This window comes from Mytilus californianus, unplaced genomic scaffold (genome assembly GCF_021869535.1).
Source record: "Mytilus californianus isolate M0D057914Y unplaced genomic scaffold, xbMytCali1.0.p SCAF_2, whole genome shotgun sequence".
Taxonomy (NCBI): domain Eukaryota; kingdom Metazoa; phylum Mollusca; class Bivalvia; order Mytilida; family Mytilidae; genus Mytilus; species Mytilus californianus.
The window spans coordinates 89,315,141-89,336,522 of NW_026262668.1; the positions used below are offsets into that span (position 1 = coordinate 89,315,141).

Consider the following 21,382-nt stretch of genomic DNA (forward strand, 5'->3'; position numbering starts at 1 on the left):
TACATTGTACTGCCGAAATTTACCCATTAGAACTAACTTTCAACAAATTTTATATAAATCTTAAATCTTAAGCAACAACTTCTTTTCCTAGATTTAGATATTTCAGTTTCACATGTTTTTAAAATACAGAAAGAGGAATTGTAACGATTTCATCAGATATATCTACGACCAGGTTTTTTGAAAGACCTCTTAGTAAAGAGGAAAATTTCTTTTTAATGCGACTAAAAGTTTTCAATTACAGTTTAAAAGCTTCATATGATTAAGTGGTAGAAAAAATAGTAATATTATATTCGTTTGAAGAAAAATCATACTTAAAAAAAAGAGAATAATAAAAAGGAAATATGATGTATGATGATCACCCCTCCCCCCCAAATGAAAATAAATAATTCACCGCCTGTAATAATAGCTAATTCTACTTCAGAACATTTGTTATGCTTTAACATTGCAATACGAATACTGATCAACAATTTGTACTCGAAATACCACAAACAGCGGAGAGTATACTATTATCAACAAACTTAACAGTTAAAAAGGTCAAAACATATGTACAAAAACCTTTTGAAAAGTTCTAATATCTCTGCTTTTCTATAAAATAGTCGTCAACGTCGAAAATTAATAAAAAAAAATAATTTGTATACTATATATAAAAGTAATTTTATTTCCTGGAAAGACCAAAAGTTAGCTGTTGACTTAATATTTTTTAGCATCTTTCTAATTTCTATAGCTGTCACGGGTATTTTTTGCATGTCTTGTTAAAGTTTGTGTCATTTCACAAAACCTTTCAAATAAGAGAAATCCAGTATTATTAGTTATTCTATAACCGAGTCTTCCTTTTCGACAAGTTGAGTTAATTTGGAAAACAATAAATCAAATTATTGCCATACTCATAAGATGCTTAACTTCCAGGTTACACACCACTCCTAGCCCCCAAGGATTAAATTGGGTTTAGAAATAATGTCATCCCCGGACATCTCCTGGTCTGACCGTAAAAACCATTGCTTAAGTGCGGTGTTAGGACTATAAAACTGTATCAACTAATTAACGAAACACTTAGGAATTGAATGCTTCTTTTTGTAATTGTATGATCTTTTTTTAGGTTGTAAAAGCGTTTATCCTGCGCACAAAAAAACAAAGAAAATTACAAAAAAATCGATTCTTTTAATACTTTTTTTATACTTCAGCCATGAAAGTACGAGTTATATCTAGCTTTTTCCCCTATTCATTGTTGTGATGTTGCCTTGAGAAACAAGTGCAATTATAAATTTTGCCTTTTATTGAGAGATATTATATAATTTTGGAATCAATGCTTCGCGATTGTTGCCAGTCTTTCAAAGAACAGATTCTTATGAAACATTTATGTATTGTAAATTTAAATTATTGTAAGATAAACAAAAATATTTTATTCATATGTGCGTCAACTAAATAATTTATTTAATTTGACTGGAAGCAATTATCAGCATCTTAAAAAAAACGTGACTACTAAGTTTGTCTTAATCATTAAAAACTTAATTTTAAGGTAAATTGAGGCATTGTTGCTAATTACAGACCAGTTTTATAAGTAAGAATGATTTTACCTACTAGACTATAAACTTTACTTGGCCTTTTGGTTGTGTCTTTCTTTTCTTGCTTTGATACCTCTTAAGATTGGATTAAAAAACAAACATAAACTCACACGAGAAATGTTAATGCAGCACTTAGAAATATCTAAATGTTACAGGAAGACAACTGGTAACATATAGGGTTTTCAATTGCCACGAATGATTATATTTCATAGAAATCAATATTAATCGAAAGAGCCGATGGGCCAACGCCAATAAGACAGCAATCAAATAACCTGTAACAAAAACAATCTTAAACGTTTTTATCTAATCGTATAACTAACAAAAAGAAAATAACCAAAAAGTCTCACTGTTGTAGGGAAATTACAATAATAAGGCGTATTAGAAATAGATTAAAATACCAGGAAGGTCATTTTCTAAGTATACTTGTCTTTAGTTTTTTTTATCAAGTCTATTTTTGGCACAATATTCAGGTGAGTATTATTTTCAAACCTTATTATAGCACGATTTGGATTTATATGACACATTAAGATATCTAAGTTTAGGGAAAATTGTATTCGTCTTATTTCAAAAAATTACTTAGCAAACGTTGAGAAATTGATAATTACTATTATTTACATATCATTAAACATATTTCACCTTTAAATAGTTTGTGATCATATGTAAAATATGACCTCTCAATCAATGTTATATTAACATTCTGAATGAAGTGCGAAAATAAAAGATAAATAAATGACACTTTTGTAAATAATTCTTGTTGACATATTCAGTCTTTTTTAATCTCTATTTTGGTACTTATATTTAGCATTAAAGAATACTTTACAGAATGATCAAACGATGCCTACCTTGTTGAAGTTTCTAGTTTAAATGCCTGACCTAATAACACATCAGGAAGTGTGTACTACTGACATTTATCGGCAAAACAATCAATACGAATAGCTTTTAAATAAAAAAAAACAAATTAGTTAGAGTTTGTTGTATATCGAGCTTCTTATTTTTTTTAACAACACGTCGTATTTGATCTTGTCAATTATAATTATGCAACTTATCACGAATTTCTTTAAAACAGTTTAAGAGCATTTGCTGTTCGTAACATGTTATTCCGTAGGTAGCATGCTATTCCCGTAGACTTATTAATGATTGCAAAGTACTGCGACATCAATAATCTCTTTTGAAATGGTGGAAGATAAAAAAAAGTACATGTTGAACTGGCAGGGTCTTATTAAAAACATTAACACGACCATAAAGTTTTTTTTTTCTTATTTTTGTATGATTGCACATGAAACTTTTTGTAGAGAACGAGGAGGAAATAAAGTTTGACATTAAACTACAGAAATGGCTAAGAAAAAAAAATGAAAACGACACGTTCTTAAGAGTGGTTATTAATACATAAAAAAATATCAGGAAAAATTATTTTAAAAGCAGAAAAGGAGAACGCGTTTACAAAACCACAAGTGAAATGGGTTGATCTTGTCCATGATTACTGAATAAATGACAAGTTTCATATTATAGTTCTTGCACCAGATAAAAGAAAGAACAATTTCTACTTCACTTTGCTTGTTGCAGCTTTATCTAGATGTACTGAGCAATGATTTAATTTTACAGCTATCTAAGTAGCATACATAATTCTTTAATGGAAAATCTTCTTTTGAAATGACACCAGTTGTTCAATTCTAAAGACTATAAGAGTTATTTTGAACATGATCATAGAATGTAATTTTATATTGATTTTCTAATACAACCAACAAGGAAGTGTTGTCTGGAGAGACAAAAAGTAAGACGTTATATAATCAACATTCATAATCAATAAACAATTATTTTTTTCAGTGGCATGATTAAATGTTTTGTGAACAATTTATTTTATTGAAATATGATATTATACGAAGTAATTAAAATATTTAGCCTTTTACTGTACAGAATAACAGGCTTGTAAATACATCTTAAGGATGAAATGCAAGGAACATGGTTTTTTTACAGTCTGAATACTAATGAGTTTTATACGACAGGCATAACTAATTAAAAGATTGCACAACTAAACTTAAATATGTAGGTACCTCAACCATAATTAATAACATATATCAAGTTTGTTTGTGGTTTTGCTGCTTCATAAAGTTATCTTTTTATAAAATAAAGAAATATTCATTTATATACCAAATATCAGTTCCAGATATGTATGCCGACAAGAAAGTCATTCTGCGAAAATGCTGTCAACCCTTACGAAACGCAAACTTTATCAGAAAGTCAGCAAGCAACACTAATATATCAAAAATCAACTAAACATTTTCGCGAAATGTCGGTCATCCGCAATGAACGCAAACTATATTTGTAAGTCAGCACTATATACTAACCTACCAAAAATTTGTTTCAGATCTCCAGGTATAAAACAATCCGGACACTTACAATTTTCAAGAAAATAAAATAATTCTACGAAAGTATGTCAAGAAACGTAAATTCATCTGTAGGTCAACAGTAACGAATTGAACATGGGCACATTATATCAGTATATGCACCCTGCTATTCAGTGGAGAGGGCATTACAATAACCAAAGGCTCCCAGGGGCCGGTAATCGCTAACCTGGTTAACAGTTGCCAAGAATAAAACTGAATTTACACATGTAACACAACTTTTAAACTGAAAAAATAGTGAAAATTTAACAAATGACATCACCATTCAATAGTACTTGTCGTTTTAAGTCTTGTCATAACCCTTAGTTTGTATTAAGTTTTATTTTAAGTGGCGACCATCTTGGTTTGCAAGCATGGGAATTGTGCATATATATCATAACCAAAGTGGACCATCCTAGGAATCGTTAAGAGGATTCGGTCATAATTTTCCTAGTTGTTCAGACAATAAAATTTTTAAGCGATTATTGCTGAATTTTCCATTATTAGTAACAGGTGCCATTTTCTTTTAAAGTATGATTACTGGAATGTTAAGATATAATCAAAATGACAAACTGCTTCAACTGTGCCTAACATTGAAGTCTAATGATATGTCTCAACCCTCCTCTAATGATATGTCTCAACCTTATGTTTGCATCAGTTCTATTTTTGATTGGAAGGAGTTTCATAGGACTAGATTAAAATTTAAAAAAGATTTGATCCTATGTTAAAATATGGAATGTTGTGACAGCCATCTTGAATGTTTTATAAGTACAAGGACCATAATGTGATCAGTCAGGCATTGTAATATTTCAATTTGTAGTAGATTTTCTGAGATGAAACTCTCTGTTTGCATGACATTTAGATTCCTATGTTAAACTATGTCATGCTGTGACAGCCATCCTAGAGTTTTGATGAGCACAAAAACACAAACTTTGTTTAGCACCATAATCTTATAATTCACGTACACTGTCATTTCAAACTGTCATACGGTGAACATATAAGTTCTTTGTAAGTACCTCCCGTCTTAACTATGTACCGTGGTGGCAGCCATCTAATATTTCCAATCATCATAGCAATTCAAACTTCGTAAAGGACCATCACATGATCATTCACATGAATTATCCTTTCAATATGTCAAACCATTTCAAAGAAGAAAGTGTTGATATTTTTTCCAATTGGGTCCTATGTTACCTATGTCCTGCAGAGGTAGCCATTTTTGATTACCAAACGGCTTCAAAATTACAAACTTAGTACATTACTATCATTATTTTTACACATATCATCAATTCAAACGGTTTCGAAGGAACATAAGGTCACCTGGTCATGTGGTTTCTGACATAAAGATGTTTGAAATTTCACCCAATCAGAACACAATATTAGGCCTGGAAGCCATGTTGAATACTCGATCGAAACTAAAAATACAAATACTGAAAAGGAACTGTCCGTGAATATTGCTGCCAAATATGATATCATTCGTTCTTTTTGTTTTAGAGGAGGAGATTAAGATGTAAAAAAGTTAACGGATGGACAGACGACAGTCGATGAACGCAAAGTGATGGCAAAACATCACCCTGGCTACTAGTCAGGTGAGCTAAAAAGCGAATAATAAGGGGTTATCAAAAAGACTTAAAGTTCTATATCTATTTTATGAAAAGACGCTAAAAGAGATAACATTATATATTTGATAAGTATAAACCTCAGTTTTTGTGTTTTCTTAATAGATTTACATCCGTAAACTACTGTTGCCTCTAATTTATAATAAGAACCACTTAACAGTAAAAGCAATTAAATAATTAATAGATTAGTGTCATTATTCATAAAAGAGGGACGAAAGATACCAGAGGGGCAGTCAAACTCATAGATCGAAAACAAACTGACAACCCCATGGCCAAAAATAAAAAGACAAACAGACAAACAATAGTACAGATGACACTACATAGAAAACTAAAGACTAAGCAACACGAACCCATCCAAAAACTGGGGGTGATCTCAGGTGCTCCGGAAGGTAAGCAGATCCTGCTCCACATGTGGCACCCGTCGTGTTGCTTATGTTATTACAAATCCGGTAAATAGTCTAATTCGGTAGGTCACATTCGTGAAAAGGGAAGGGTATTGTAGTTACGACATAAGGAACATATCCGATATCATCTGTGAAACAGTTATTCCATAACGGTCAACCAACTCATAAGTTACACCAAATAAATTAGTCTTAGCATTATCATCTAATCCGAACCGTTGATATAAAATGAAAATAAATGTTAAAAAAAATATAAAAAAATGTTCCTTGTTTATTTACCCAAACCATTATTTCAATGTACGATATATCCAAAGGAATTAAATTGTACTTCTATTGCTGTTATAGCAGATGCACTTGTAGTCAGAAAGTGAACGTTTTGCTTCAAATATATATATTTGTTTTAATCCCACTTATAAATCATACACGGTTCATCAAAGCAAGACTGTACTTGGTTTAATCTATTCCTTGAAAATAAGTTGATAATTACACATATATATCGTCCTAAACATAAGCATAATATTGCTTGAAGCGAACAGTTAACAATTCCATTGTAAGTTTAATTTGCAGTGGCAATCAAGCCGCAGTAAGATATCATGTTTTGATACAAATTATGACTGGTCATGGTTTAGCCTCAAATGGATGGTCGAAATAAGGGGAAATGACCGTCATTCCTAAAAAAAACCCAAAATTTTACTTTTATGAATTCAATAATTCCGTACCTAATAACGTTAACCGCACCAGATGTGCACATTGACCATTAGTGTTTCTTCAGTGATGGGCGAAGCCAAAATATTTAAAAATCCAAAACCATATACAAACGTTGCAGAGCTGATAAAACCAAAATAATGAAGATATGAAGCAGACCTTCTAGTCTGAAGTTCATTAGGATATGTCAGACCAATATTTGAATATGCCAGTGGAAACTGGGATTACAGTAGAACAGTAAATGGGATTCAATTTCAAAAATAAAATTTGAAGCCGCACAATGCATACCTGTGATATATTAAGCACGTTGTTTCTTTTTAATAAAAAAGAATAAAAAGATTTCTCATTTATTATGACTAGTATGCATGCGCTATTCATCATTAAGATTACTGTCTAATCTGTTAATTTCGAAAATTAATGTGTATTCATTTAAAAATGTTTTAAGATTTTAGGAAATTATTTCCATAATATAAGATATATTGTACTATAATGGTTATAAGGAAAAGAATTGCTAAGATTGGTGTCTTATTCCTTCTGCAATGTTTGTTTAAATATCATATATATCAAAATTAAAATTATCTTTTAACCAGCAAATCAATATGAAGATGTTCTCGAGATCAGTTATCAATTTTATGTGAAATTTCATGTGAACAATTTTTCCAACACTAAGAATCAATGTTGAAGTAAAAACATACCTAATTGGTATCAGTCTAATAAACTCCTTAAAATACCGATTTTATTTAACTTACAAAACTGCATTATTATCAAAATAAATCTGGGACTTTCCCCTCAAATAACCATCACATGATTATATAGGAAACCATAAACATACACATAGTAAAACCGTGCTGATAATGTACTTATGCCAAACGAATTAAGTACACTCTTTAACTTAATATATGAAGTGATTATCTAATTTATTATCACAGATTTAAACCTTTTTGACAGAATGAGGTTTAATCTAAAATGTATACATACTATGTATGGAATAAAGTACTTGATTTGTTTTTTCTTTACATGATTTTATTCAATAAAAAATGTTATGTCTTTGACACAACATTGATTTGAGGCGTCAACTGTTGTAGAATATACTGAAGCTTTGAATTAAATGGGTATTTACTTCGAAAGACGACCCGTCTTAAATTTGATATCTGCTTGATATTGCCTACTGTGTAATGTTTTGAATATGTTGATAAAGTTGAGGTGGGTTTGTGACCTTTATCTTGCAGACAAAAATTCTAGTATTTTAGTAACACATACGAACTGGTTTGCCAGTACATAATTCGTTTTAGGCCATTTTTTGAGTATTTCATGGGTATAAGTGAAACACTAATAGAGATGTTCAACGGAGTACCCATTGTGCAAATTATCTATATGCTTGTATGCAGACTTTGGAAAAATCACGAAATCAAATTTACACGAAACAACAATCTTGACAATCTAAAAAAAACTATATGAATTCACAGTATAAAGTGTCAGATTATAAATGTATATTCATTGTGGAAGGTATTTGAATATTAAAGAAGACTTAAGACAAAACCATTCAACAGAGTACGCTCAGCAAGCAACAACTAAACATTTCTTAAAAATGCATGTGTTTATATGAAAATGTAATGACAAATATAATAAACAACGATTTCCCGTTCTTTATCTGAAACGAACCGGATTGTTTACATCGTTTTCTTGAGTCAAAATAAAAAGGTATTTCCCCAGCATGAACAGTAAAAGAAAGCCAGGTTTTAAAAAATAAATAATAAATAAGTAAAAAGCTATTCAGGTACATAGTACGATTGTGGATTTATTAGGCCTAAATGAAAACAAAATTTATCTTTGTTAAATAAACGAATAAAAGATAAAATGAATAATCTCATCATAGGTACCATATTAAAATTTTGTACGCCAGATGTGCGTTTTGTCTACAATAGACTCATCAATGACTCTAGAATAAAAAAAGTGAAAAAATACCCTTAAATTCTGGAGACATTCCGAACAGAAAAAAATGTGTGAAATTGAATAACTCACTGTAAATTTATAAACCTGGATAAACAATGGAATGTAAGTTTTACGTAGTTATATTTATATCCAAAACATTTTAACGACATTGATATCCTAATTGGTGAAAACCATTTTTAAATTCAATTTATTAAAATATATTTATTGATAATATATGAATCAATCGACGTCAAATTAATAACAAGTGGTACATTTACATTTATTTTACATCCTATTTTTGTATGAAAATACTATTTTTAAAATCAAACAAAAATTAACATTGTCCTTCAGATCTTTCTTTTAGTCCTACAACTTTTTCGTAAAGGTTTTCATGATATTGTCGTAGTGAATTATTTTTATCTTGGTATTTTGCATTGGTTTATACTATATTGATTCCTTTATTTACTATTTAAAACACGACTCCAGATACTCAAATATTTTTTAACGTGTTGAAAGTAATGTAATTTTGGTACTGCATATAATTGTCTTATAGTGACGATATTATTTGTTATTTTGTCCTCTGCTATAATGACATAAAGAATTTAGTAAATTTGTTTTCTTAAACTGATTTTTTATTCACATTCATCCATGGGTTTTTTATTATTCCGTTGATGGACACAAAAAGGGGAGCTTTGATTGTTCAAAAATTGTAAAACCCCACCATTTAGGAACTATCTTCGATTATAACTTAGAATTCTTTCGTCCTTTTTTGTTAAAATTGAAGTATGATCATATAACTTTAATGCAGACACACAATTGGTATGCTAAGGGAAGCAGTGAACAATCATATGTGGCAAAGACAGACTATAGGCAATGATGAATCGTATGTAGATGAAACGTGAATCTGGTGTTCAAATTATAAGGTTGGTATCTTTGATGAGTTTTTAAAAAATGAGTCGACGTCATTATTAGTGAAAGTTTTGTCCTCTGGTATCACTCGCCCGGAAGTCAGCACTTTTGTACTTACATGAAATATTCTAGCTGCAGTTATCCCTATACATTTACTGTCCATAAATTTTGTATTCGAAACACTCAAATGTGTTTACCCTCAGGCAAAGATGGATTTAGCCCTGTTTGGTACATATCATTTCGTTTTATTTATAATGCTCTTGAACTACGTATTTGATATTGCTTATTTGATAACTGTTTAGATTAGAGCCCTACTCATCATTTTTATATAGTTAAACGCGCGTCTGGCATATATAAGACTTGTATCTTCGATGAGTTATCACAATCCATAAATCCAGAAAAAGCTTTTACGTCCTGACGATGTTAATCCTTCATAAATGTCGATAATAGCTTAAAACTTCATGTTTCTGTTTGTATAGATGTTAATTGAAAGTTCCTTCCATGTTACGCGGGAAAACTGTTAGAATTGGAAAATGAAATACAAAGAACAAAACAAAATTATTTATCAGAAGAAACAAGTTGTTGATGCTACGAAATAATAAACAAAGCATTTGGATACCAAAAATTAATTACCATCTTTTCCCTTACAGGGAAACTGTGGAGAAAAGTGTACGCAAATAATAGCCGCTTACCAAGATAAAAAGAGACATGAAATAATACCACAGAATGAATAAATTGTCTCTGCGTTTTACACAGATGTTTTGTTTATATAGCACATAGAGAGAAAAAAAAGAGAAGAAAATAATAATAAGAAATAGTGATAATGCGATCGAAAGCTCATTACATGTTACCTCCGACTACTCCAAATAAGAATAGAGGTAAAATAATTTCGATCAAAAACTAAATAGTAAGTTCACTATGGCATTGTATAGTAAATATTCTGATTTTTTTCAAAGCATTTTAATAAAGGGTTTAGAGGGATTTACGGTTATGAAATATGTATCCCCAAAGATGAAGCAATGTACGCGTGGGTTAACTTACAAGACCGGACGGATGGATGCACAGACGGACAAACACCTGGTATTTCAATCTCCCCCGTACTGCGTTGCACCCGGGCAAAAATAAGAGGTATTCAATGCAAATATATGGTTTGGATCAAGAAAAAAAGTAATTTGGATATAAACAAAATAAAGGTACTGCCAGAAAAGCTTACAAAAGAATATCCCGCCACTTGCATAGTCAACGATGTGCCAAGGGAAACCCCAAAAATAATTCAAATACTAAAACTAAATAGAAGTTGCAGAAAGTAAGAGTCGTGCAATAATTACCAATCCCGGGTTCCACATCAACTCGAGCGTATGTCCAGGATTAAAGTCAATCAACACTATGTTTTACTACAGTAAAAATGGAATCTTGGCTGAAGTCGACAAATTATCATTTTCATGTTATTTGCAGCTGTGAAAAGGCTTGTCATCTATTTACAGCTGTGAAAAGGATTGTTTATCTATTTACAGCTGTGGAAAGGCTTGTCATCTAATTCAAATGAGTAGAAATAATTTATGCTTGGTTTAATGCATACATTATTTTTATTATTTTTATGATTACGGTATTCATTTTAAGAATTAGATGAAATATTATATAAATCCCCTTATGATTTTGTATTGAATGGCTTACAATTAAATGTCTCAAATGTATTTGATATCTACTTTGTGTATATCTAGCATTTGGTTATATATATGTCAGGCTCACACCCATGGCGGGTTCCAGATCTATGGCAGATTCCAAATCTATGGTAAATATGACGGTATGCCATCCAAACTCTTTGGCAGATTTTTAAGAATCCTAATTTATGACGAATTTTCTAGTTTCCTATTCTATGGCGGATTTTTGTTGTTTCCAAAAAAGATTCTCTGCAAATGGATCACAAGTCAAGTCAATACATATCTGACCAATGACTTGCCTTAAACAAATGGCTTTCTCAAGAAATCTTACTTTCTACAACAGTACAGGTATTCGACATACATAAATCTAAAACTGATGTAGGTAGTTATGGAAAATCTATGAAAGATTCATTTTTAGTTTCCAAATCTCAAGAAAGATTATTTGTTACAATAGAACGGATAGTCGCTGTAATATAACTGGAAAATGCTGTAGACTATGTTAATATAAATTTTAAGAGTACCATAGGGTTAACAAAAATAACAAAAACAGCCTAGCATAACAAACAAGTATGAAAGAAAAACAAAATCATACCAAAGTATCAAGGGACAAGGCAACACAAGAAACACAAACGAGGATAAGAAAACAAGGAGCGGCCGGAAACAAACACAAAACACAGACACCGAATACACCAAAAACTAAAAAACCAAAGCATGAACCATGCGAATTATCATAAAAAACGAGTGTGAAATAAAGAGCTCCGGAAGAGTAAACATTTCCTGCTCCACATAGGGCAACCGTCACACTTTCCAGAGGTTTCTAAAAAGGCAGTAGTAAGTAAAAGTCAGTATAAGAAAAACTTATTATGAGTACAACAATGGGAGCATATCCATAACCATTCGTGAAATGAATATTCCATAATTGTTAACCAAAACGTGATGGTGACCATAAAATATCCTAAGTGAGGAAGTGATATACACTGATACAGACTTTAAGAGTGAAATGGTGTGCCCCGGGAAAATAAGCATTTCCTACTATGTGCTTGGTACCTGTTTAACCCAGTCATTTAACAAATTAGTCAAAATAAAAGTCTCTTAACAAACCAAAATGATGTTTGCATAAAAAGAATTAAACAGTTTGCCTTTTCGTTCGATATAACAAAACCGTCATCTGGAATGGTATTCGAATCTATGTGTTCCGCCATTTTTAGCGGCGGCGACGACGTAATATGATGGTATTTAGTTGTGACGTAATAGTTCCCCCTCCCCCCCCTGAAAATTGCGTAATTTCAAAATCTGCCATAGATTTGGAGAAAACAAAAACCTGACAAAAATTTATGATTTGTATGGCGTTTGTGACGTCATATTTGTCATAGATTTGAAATCTGTCATAGATCTGGAACCCACCATAGATTTGATTCCTACATGTATATATATACTGTATATTTATGTTTTCTGTTTGGTATTAAATCAATAGTTAAGATCCATTTTGTTACATCTGGTGATCCGTTTATTTGGAAATCGCCAATGCCAGTCAGCAGGGTTTAAGAACATCCGTTGTTCGACCTGCTAGTCAAATGTGTTTTGTTAAAATATACTTTTTCACTTTTTTGGTCTTTTGGATTAAAGGTGTTTGTGCTGTATTTAGAACCCTCTACCAAGAAATTTGTTTTGCATGCACACGTATAAAAATTGCGGTTTTTATCCAACGCAATCATAGGTTTGAACGTTGTTTTTCAATTTAGACGTGTTTATATTTTTTCGTTTGGGCTTGTATTATATTTGCCTTCGGGTTATATGATCCGTTCATCCTATTTCGACTCTTCAAAATTCAAGAGTCTATCCTTAATTGAGGTAAATTATATGGCCTTCCAAATACCGTTTCGATTCCTAACATCACTGAAGAGACATTAATTGTCGAAATCCGGATATGTTGTACTAATTTTTGCACCTTTTGTTTGCGGTATACCATCTTTTCCGCAAGTTTATGTTTTCTGTTTGGTACTAAATTAATAGTTAAGATCCATTTTGTTACATCTGGTGATCCGTTTATTTGGCAATCGCCAATGGCAGTCAGCAGGGTTTAAGAACATCCGTTGTTCGACCTGCTAGTCAAATGCGTTTTGTTAAAATATACTTTTTCACTTTTTTTTGGTCTTTTGGAAAATGTTGTTTGTGTTGTATTTAGACCCCTCTACCAAGAAGTTTGTTTTGCATGCACACGTATAAAAATTGCGGTTTTTATCCAACGCAATCATACTTAGGTTTGACAGTTGTTTTCAATTTAGACTTGTTTATATTTTTTCGTTTGGGCTTGTATTATATTTGCCTTCGGGTTTATATGATCCGTTCATCCTTTTCGACTCTTCAAAATTCAAGGGTCTATCCTAAATTGAGGTAAATTATATGGCCTTCCAAATACCGTTTCGATTCCTAACATCATTGAAGAGACATTAATTGTCGAAATCCGGATATGGTGTACTAATTTTTTCACCTTTTGTTTGCGGTATACCATCTTTTCCGCAAGTTTATGTTTTCTGTTTGGTATTTAATTAATAATAAAGATCCATTTTGTTACATCTGATGATCCGTTTATTTGGCAATCGCCAATGGCGGTCAGCAGGGTTAAAGAACATCCGTTGTTCGACCTGCTAGTCAAATGCGTTTTGTTAAGATATACTTTTTCACTTTTTTGGTCTTTTGGATTAATGTTGTTTATGCTGTATTTATACCCCTCTACCAAGAAATTTGTTTTGCATGCACACGTATAAAAATTGCGGTTTTTATCCAACGTAATCATAGGTTTGAACGTTGTTTTCAATTTAGACTTGTTTATATTTTTTCGTTTGGGCTTGTATTATATTTGCCTTCGGGTTTATATGATCCGTTCATCCTATTTCGACTCTTCAAAATTCAAGAATCTCCTAAATTGAGGTAAATTATATGGCCTTCCAAATACCGTTTCGATTCCTAACATCACTGAAGAGACATTAATTGTCGAAATCTGGATATGGTGTACTAATTTTTGCACCTTTTGTTTGCGGTATACCATCTTTTCAGCAAGTTTATGTTTTCTGTTTGGTATTTAATTAATAGCTAAGATCCATTTTGTTACATCTGGTGATCCGTTTATTTGGCAATCGCCAATGGCAGTCAGCAGGGTTTAAGAACATCCGTTGTTCGACCTGCTAGTCAAATGCGTTTTGTTAAAATATACTTTTTCACTTTTTTGGTCTTTTGGATTAATGTTGTTTGTGCTGTATTTAGACCCCTCTACCAAGAAATTTGTTTTGCATGCACACGTATAAAAATTGCGGTTTTTATCCAACGCAATCATAAGTTTGAACGTTGTTTTCAATTTAAACTTGTTTATACTGTATATCTATATTCAAGAGATGAGTCTAAAATAAGGTATTAAACTGGAATAATTCTCCATGCAATCAGTAAATACCTATGGATAACAAAGGTGAGCATGCAGGTCAATTTTCGTTTGAACTATAGTAATGAATTTTAAAAACAATATGTTTAGTCATTTCCTATGTGTTGTAAAAGGGTAAAAAGGAAAATAAGATACCAAGCGGCCAATAATACAGCTAAGAAAGATAACAAGGTGTGTACGATAATTTGCAATCAGTTGAGCATAAAAAGCCATAAAACTTCTTTTTGAAGCATATAATGAATCTGAGTCAAAATAAAAACAAGGTGATGCCAATGAGACAACTATTCACAAGGGTTCACATAACTAATATATAATCAATTATAGGTCTTCAACAATGAAAAACATCACACCATACAGTTAGCTTTAAACAGGCCCCGGTATGAAAAATGTAAAAACAGTTCAAACGAGAAAACTAACGGCCTAATTCATAACAAAACAATTTACGAAAACCAAATATGACACACACGAACCAACGACAACCACTGAATTACAAGCTCTTGACGTAAGACAGGCACATAAAGAATGCGACGGGGTTAAACATGTTAATGAGCGCTCAACTGTCCCCCTATCCTAAGACAGTGGTATAACAGCACAAAAAAAAAATATAAAAACAACACTTTATAAATTCCATGCGTCCGAATGGCTTTTCTGGATTTACCTTAATCAGGAACGCACAACATTACAACAAACTGTAAACACCAGTTTCAAATTGCTTAACTCAATGGATCGATACGAAGCCAAACAGCACCGATATAAGAGTATTCGCAGTTGCTTTATTCTTTGTACATTAAAATTACTGACTCCATGCAGTTGTAGTTAATTTAAAAACGTTTAGAGGTAGGAAATGTCAACGTAGATACAAATGTCTTATTTAAGGAAGGTACGAGTGTTCTCGTAAACATTTCTGTGAATATCATCAAGATGGTTGAATTTTAAGCAACACATGTTATCATTTTGGTGGACATTTGATACAATGGAGAGTCGACAACCCTATGGTGATTAAGTGACCCCTGTCTCGCAAACTAGTTCCTTTATTTGTATTAGGCAAAAAGTGTACAGGGGCTTTTGATGAAGAGGAAGATTGAAAAGAAACTTGCATTATTTTTCAAATGCACGTCTATTGATCCGAATAGAATAAATAGTGCAAAATTTAGTGGCTATGTCGTCAACAACAATCCCTTTGTTGTAATTTCAATACATGTTACTGTCTAGCATAACATATGGAACGCCACAGCTGTATTATGTGGAACTCTGATATTACGTTATGTTGTTCTATTATTACTTGATGATAGTTTGTCTTTACATAATATGGTTTTGACATTACGTAATGATGTTTTGATATAACTCAATATGGAAAAGTCATTACTTAATGATATTTCGATATTACATGATATGGTTTCGTATTGACTTGATATAGTTTTGTCATTACTTAATATGGTTTTGTCATTACTCGATGTGGTTTCACCATTATTTAATATGGTTGTGTCATTAGGCAATGTGGTTTTAACATTACTTGATGTGTATGTGACATAACGTAATGTAGTTGTTTCATTACATGATGTGGTTTTGTAATTTCGTAATGATGATTTGCCAATTCTTTATATGGCTTTAACATTACGTAATGATGTTTCAAAATTTGACGATTTTACACTACATGATGTGTTTGTTTCAGTATTTGATGTGGTCATGTCATTCTTTGATGTGGTTATCCATTACTACTACGAGGTAAAACCACGTGACCATTTTGGAAAAAGATATGTTCTATTTTTAGACCGATTTCCATATGTCGTTTGTGTAATGCGCTTTGAATATGAGTACCGCTATCCATTAAGTTAAAGATCGAATTAAAGTTCAAGTTGTTGTTCATAGTTATTTGGTATGAAAAAAAGGAACGCCAGACAAAAATAAGAAAAAAAGTACTAAAAAATTAACAGTAATTCGGACACATCCCAAACCATTTGGTCCTGCTGTTTTTTTCCTTAGTTCTCAAATGGAAGCTGTAAATTAATAAATAAATTAAAGATTCTTATTAACCCTGTGTCTCTCCGGATAATTCTGCTGTCAGTGTTAAAGCGTAAATTAAATGTTGACTGACTGTACATTAACCGGTACACTTAACGGAGGAAAACATGTTTTTCTGTAGATGATTTTATCTTGATCTTGAAGAATAACTCCTATACACGTTTTATAACAATGAATTCATGGAGGTTTACAAATTTATCTTGTCAAAACAGTTTAATTCGGTAATATCTAATGCATTAAAAAAACCTTATATAGAAATAAAGAAATGTGATATGATTGCCAATGAGACAACTCTCAACCACATACCAAATTTCGAGTTGAACTTCGAGTTTGAGTCACATTTAAAGATAGAGTTCCGAATTACAATTGGACTTCAACTTTTAAATTGAGTCACCTTTTGACTTAGAGTTCGAGGTAAACCCTTATTTGAGTCTCATTTAGATTAAGATTAAGAGTTGAAATTCGAGTTATCTAATATGTGTTCTATTTTTTTATCGTGGATCAAGGGCTTTTGCTCGAGCTTCCGAAAGGAGGGTTCAGGGGTAGGTATGCGTACAAAAGATACACAATTTTACAGCATACAAAACACAACATAGAAATTGAAATAAAGTTAGATGTGGTGTGATTGCCAATGAGAAAATTATCCACCATAGTTTAAATGCAGTGGATGCAAGCAATCATAGGCAACCTAACAGCCATCAACACACCGTATAGTCGGCCACAAAAGACCACCACGTGAAAATGTGAAACAATTCAAAAGAGAAAACTAACGGTCTAGTTTATAGCTAAACAATCTACGAATAAACAGCTGCGCCATGAGCGCATGATACGCCCGTCGTCTTGTGTGTGAATTTTTATGCAATAATCATAAATAGTTTCTGACATACGGCGCGACATGCGAAAACCCCCCTTTTTTTTTTACAAAAAACTCAATATCTCTAAAATAAAATTTTGAATCATCACCAAAAAGTATACAGATCTTAAGATTATTATAACTAAGAAGTGTGTAAAGTTTTAAGCAATAATCATAAATTGTTTTTGAGATACCGCGCGACATGTGAAAAAAAAACACACACCTGTTTTAGTTACTAAGTCCCGTAACTCAAAAAGTTTTAATCTTATTTTCACCAAAAAGTATACAGATCGTTTGACCATCATTAGAAACAACTATGTTAAGTTTCATGATATCATGGATAAGTCGTTCTCAAGTTACGGTGCGACATGTTTACGCCGGACAGACAGACGGACAGACGGACAGACGACATTTGTATACCATAATACGTCCCGTCAAAATTTTGACGGGCGTATAAAAACAAATATGACACACATGAAACAACGACAACCATTGAACTACAGGTTGCTGACTTGGGGCAGGTATTTAAAGAAAGTGCACGCGGCGGAGTTTAACATGTATGTAAGCGCTAATCCCTATCCTAACCTGGTGTATCATAGCACAGCATAAGAAGAAAATGTAAAGACAGTTTTGATTGGCTCAACTAAATAGATCAGTATGACTTGGTAACATAAATCCATCAGCGTGATCTCGGGTGCTTTGGAAGGGTAAGCGGATTCTGCTTAACTTGTGGCACCCGTCGTGTTATTCGTGAAAGTACAAACCCGGTGATTTTGTTTCATTTGGTAGTTTACATTCGAGGAAAAGATGACGGGATTGTGGTTACGACAACTGGAACCTATTCGTCGTCTCCTGTGAAACAGATATTTCAAAAAGTTTTTTTTTCAATTAGTGCGTGGTATATCAGGAACTGCAATTTTATAAAAAAAAAGTTTAATATTCATATGTTCAAATGAACATACACGCTAAAAAAAACATGGAGAATTCTTATTTTATAGAATTGATGCTTTGTTGCTTAGCCCCCCCCCCCCCCCCCCCCTATTTCCCTTTAACTTTAGTGCGAGTTGATTTAAAGTGTCTCATTTGTTGAAAATACAGTACAAGTCTTTTGATTTGTGTCGTACCTGCGACAATAATGTAGCGATAGTGAGATACAACAAACCTATATGCCGTCGTCGGTAGTATCGTAGGCGTTTTCATCATTTAGGTTGTTAGGTTTCTAGTTTGAACTGTTTTTATATTTTTCATTTCGCGACCTTTTTAAACTTACTATGTGGTATGAATTTTGCTCATTCTTAAAGACCATACATTCACACATTTATGTTAACTTCTACTTCATTTGGTATGTGGTTGAGAGTTGTCTCATAGGCAATCATACCACATTTTTTTATTTCTATGTTAGGTTTTTTTTTGCATTGAATATTACCGAATTCGGTCTAAAAATGGAACATATTTTTTTCCAAAATGGTCACGTGGTTTTACCTCGTAGTAGTAAAGGGATATCCACATCAAAGAATGAAATGACCACATCAAATACTGAAACAAACACATCATGTAGTGTAAAATCGTCAAATTTTGAAACATCATTACGTAATGTTAAAGCCATATAAAGAATTGACAAATCATCATTACGAAATAACAAAACCACATCATGTAATGAAACAACTACATTACGTTATGTCACTTACACATCAAGTAATGTTTAAACCACATTGTCTAATGACATAACCACATTAAATAATGGTGAAACCACATCGAGTAATGACAGTTCCATATTAAGTAATGACAAAAATATGTCAAGTCAATACGAAACCATATCATGTAATATCGAAATATCATTAAGTAATGACTATTCCATATTGAGTTATATCAAAACATCATTACGTAATGTCAAAACCATATTATGTAAAGACAAACTATCATCAAGTAATGATAGAACAACATAACGTAATAGCAAAGTTCCACATAAGACAGCTGTAGTGTTCCATAATAACAGACTGGACTAAGTCTTTATTAACCGAAATCGAAGTGTCAGTGCAAACAAAATGTTATCAACGATACTAGGTTCAAGGTTTAGCATGTAAGACTCATTTCGTCTACATAAGACTTGTTAGTGGCGTTAAAAAACAGATTGAGGGAAACTCAATTTTGTTTGAACAAAAATGTATTTCGGATTATTTTTTAGACTGCATCAATGATATTTACAGGGGTGCTGACTGCAGGGCTGGAAAAAACTTCAAAGTGGCATCGACTCAGTGGTTGTCAAGATACTTGATGCCCGGAAATTGACTGAAAGACAGAACATTTACAATATTATATTTTTTCTTTCCTTTAAGGTCGGTTCAGTTCAAAATTCATATCATATCATTAATGTTAGAAGAGATATGCAGAGAACTAAACTTTACGACAGAGGAGATGGGCTCAATTTTGTCATAAAGAAAATTTCATTTTTCTGAACAAGTATTACAGTAGCACTAGTATATGAAGAATATAACTCCAAGTCTATACGATATTGCCATGAAGTACTGAATCAAGGGTTCTTAAAATTAATTTAGTCATGTAAGCTATTAAGCTATTATTTTTTTGTATTAACAACAGCAACGTTGGTTGGTCAACGGGACCATCAGATATCATTTCGAAATTATAAACCCGTTGGATGAAATGCTTTAAAGGTTTTTTTCAGCTTGCAAGATGGTTCAAGAGGAAACAGATTTTTAAAAACAATTACGACAACACAATGTAGATAACACTTATTAAGTTTGATGCATCCCAAGCATTTTTACCAGGAACGCTTAAGGTTGCATTTTGTAAATACAGCTGTTTCACAGACCACGACTCTTTTGGGATGATATATAATATTCATAGATATTTTTGACCTTTGAAAAAAATAGTTGTGCATATGCATTGTCCATTCTAGAATATAATTTTTCACGAAACTTCATAGTAAAAGAGGCACAGTTTAAGCCATGTAAGTTCCTATGGAAAATTGCATTGTCCATATATACAGAAGTGCAACGTTAAACCCTAAAATGTAGAAGCCGAGGATGTATAACTACTAATATATGTAAGGTCTGTATGATCAAACGAGACATTTAAACAATAGCAAAATCCACCAAAGTTAACTTTGTCTGAGGGACTTGAAACATTATTTTCTTAATCAACTGACCATGTAAACATATGTAAAAATATACTTTTTCACTTTTTTGGTCTTTTGGAAAATGTTGTTTGTGCTGTATTTAGACCCCTCTACCAAGAAATTTGTTTTGCATGCACACGTATAAAAAATGCGGTTTTTATCCAACGCAATCATAGGTTTGAACGTTGTTTTCAATTTAGACTTATTTATATTTTTTCGTTTGGGCTTGTATTATATTTGCCTTCGGGTTTATATGATCTGTTCATCCTATTTCGACTCTTCAAAATTTAAGAGTCTATCCTAAATTGATGTAAATTATATGGCCTTCCAAATACCGTTTCGATTCCTAACATCACTGAAGAGACATTAATTGTCGAAATCCGGATATGGTGTACAAATGTTTGCACCTCAATGTTTGCGGTATACCATCTTTTCCACAAGTTTATTGTTTTCTGTTTGGTATTAAATTAATAATAAAGATCCATTTTGTTACATCTTGTGATCCGTTTATTTGGCAATCGCCAATGGCAGTCAGCAGGGTTTAAGAACATCCGTTATTCGACCTGTTAGTCAAATGCGTTTTGTTTAAATTTACTTTTTCTCTTTTTTGGTCTTTTAGAAAATGTTGTTTGTGCTGCATTTAGACCCCTCTACCAAGAAATTTGTTTTGCATGCACACGTATAAAAATTGCGGTTTTTATCCAACGCAATCATAGGTTTGGACGTTGTTTTCAATTTAGACTTATTTATATTTTTTCGTTTGGGCTT

At 32.1% G+C, this 21,382-nt stretch overlaps 2 protein-coding genes across 6 annotated transcripts in view; one reads left to right on the forward strand and one right to left on the reverse strand.

The window, feature by feature from the left end:
* Positions 1–21,382, forward strand: part of LOC127728372 (band 4.1-like protein 5) — a 238,305-nt gene that overhangs the window by 126,619 nt on the left and 90,304 nt on the right. The window lies entirely within an intron of this gene.
* LOC127728376 (uncharacterized) overlaps positions 1–21,382 on the reverse strand; it is a 69,015-nt gene that overhangs the window by 27,711 nt on the left and 19,922 nt on the right. The window contains exon 1 of one of the 4 annotated variants that reach the window (XM_052235722.1): positions 2,405–2,426. The exons of the other annotated variants lie outside the window; for them this stretch is intronic. The gene's annotated coding sequence lies outside the window, so the exon portion shown is untranslated. Of the gene's footprint in view, positions 1–2,404; positions 2,427–21,382 lie in introns of those variants that run through there. 4 annotated transcript variants of the gene reach the window in all.